Here is a 2,500-nt window from a genome sequence, read left to right as displayed (position 1 = left end):
GTTGACTGGGTCGCTAAAGTAAACCCGAGTTCATATAATGCACCGCATCCAAAAGAACTAGCCACAACACGTGCATCACTGAGATGTTTCACTAGATGGAACACGTGCGTGACATTAGGATCCTCCAACACCTCTTCGTGATGGAAAGATAGAATTCGAAGCAACCACAGAAGTACCGTCTAGTGGGTAGGCAACACAGGGACTGATCAACCAATATCACCCAAGGCAACGGGTGAAAATGGAAGAGATGCATGCTTGACCGTTCGATACGCAAGGCATGGAGCCAGCCAGCAAGTGCATCTCGATTACAACTCACACACCCTCACGTTCGCAAGACACCACACCACAAGACGGTCCACCCCCCACCTACCATGGGCAAGCAAGCAAATGGAAACATCAAGTGACGCAGGGTCAAGCATCGCTAGGCATGAAAATAACTTTCCACAATATCCGAGGGACTAGCTGCCGAGCTAACCAACGATCAGTGACGACCGTGTGTTGGTATTAATAAAGCTCAACAACTATGAAGAGGCTAGTTGTGCCATGATAAACATGCTAACGCACGCACCACGTGAGGGGGGAGGCCTCATCAAGCTCCCTTTAAAACCTGCCAGTGTGGAGCTGGCCGGCTCAAGGAGCACTCCCCCCCTATAAGAGGTTAATATGCAAAAGGCAAAATTGTACAAGTAGATACACTTTTTTTGAGCAGACATAAGTCCATATCTCGGGCTATACTTCGAATTTTGATGCGATTTTTTGCAGTAATTCGTAGAATAATGGTATCTCCTTGCTCACCAAATTTCATAATTTTTCTCGAAGGGGAACTATTTTTTTTATTTTTTTTACTTACCGGGTATGTGTAAAATCGGGAAAAATAGAAAAGCACATGTAGACTTCGAATTTCGACCTCATTTTTTCCAGTCCACCACTAAACAATATCAGGAACCTCCCCACAAAATTTCATTCAGTTTGGCCAAGGTCTTAAATTTGACAAATTTTGGCACCAACCTATCTAGTCGCGGTGCACCGACCAACTTGGCCAAGTGCAAAATGCATCCAATTCAAAACTTTTGTGCACCAACACTTTTACAGTACTCATTTGGGGGCATTTGGAGGCCTTTCCAACCCTCACATCTCAAAAACCACGAATTTCATTTTTTCACAAATCTCCCCACCAAGCCATCTAGCTATGCCGTGGTGCACCGCCAACCTTGGCCATGTGCAAAACCCTCCGAACTCAAAACTTTCGTGCACCAAGAATTTCATGGTATTCATTTGGGGGCATTTGGAGGCCATTCCAACCCTCACATCTCAAAAACCACGAATTTCATTTTTTCACAAAACTCCCCACCAAGCCATTTAGCTATGCCGCGGTGCACCGCCAACCTTGGCCATGTGCAAAACCCTCCGAACTCAAAACTTTCGTGCACCAAGAATTTCATGGTATTCATTTGGGGACATTTGGAGGCCATTCCAACCCTCACATCTCAAAAACCACGAATTTCATTTTTTCACAAAACTCCACACAAGCCATCTAGCTATGCCGCGGTGCACCGACCAACTTGGCCATGTGCAAAACCCTCCGAACTCAAAACTTTCGTGCACCAAGAATTTCATGGTATTCATTTGGGGACATTTGGAGGCCATTCCAACCCTCACATCTCAAAAACCACGAATTTCATTTTTTCACAAAACTCCACACAAGCCATCTAGCTATGCCGCGGTGCACCGACCAACTTGGCCATGTGCAAAACCCTCCGAACTCAAAACTTTCGTGCACCAAGAATTTCATGGTATTCATTTGGGGACATTTGGAGGCCATTCCAACCCTCACACCTCAAAAACCACGAATTTCATTTTTTCACAAAACTCCACACAAGCCATCTAGCTATGCCGCGGTGCACCGACCAACTTGGCCATGTGCAAAACCCTCCGAACTCAAAACTTTCGTGCACCAAGAATTTCATGGTATTCATTTGGGGACATTTGGAGGCCATTCCAACCCTCACACCTCAAAAACCACGAATTTCATTTTTTCACAAAACTCCCACCAAGCCTTCTAGCTATGCCGCGGTGCACCGACCAACTTGGCCATGTGCAAAACCCTCCGAACTCAAAACTTTCGTGCACCAAGAATTTCATGGTATTCATTTGGGGGCATTTGGAGGCCATTCCAACCCTCACACCTCAAAAACCACGAATTTCATTTTTTCACAAAACTCCACACAAGCCATCTAGCTATGCCGCGGTGCACCGACCAACTTGGCCATGTGCAAAACCCTCCGAACTCAAAACTTTCGTGCACCAAGAATTTCATGATATTCATTTGGGGGCATTTGGAGGCCATTCCAACCCTCACATCTCAAAAACCACGAATTTCATTTTTTCACAAAACTCCACACAAGCCATCTAGCTATGCCGCGGTGCACCGACCAACTTGGCCATGTGCAAAACCCTCCGAACTCAAAACTTTCGTGCACCAAGAATTTCATGGTATTCA

This window comes from Vigna unguiculata, unplaced genomic scaffold (genome assembly GCF_037176805.1).
Source record: "Vigna unguiculata cultivar grain cowpea cultivar isolate G323 ecotype 2 unplaced genomic scaffold, ASM3717680v1 ptg000251l, whole genome shotgun sequence".
NCBI classification, from domain to species: domain Eukaryota; kingdom Viridiplantae; phylum Streptophyta; class Magnoliopsida; order Fabales; family Fabaceae; genus Vigna; species Vigna unguiculata.
The sequence above is the reverse complement of the archived record's forward strand: the minus strand, read 5'-3'. Positions refer to the sequence as shown.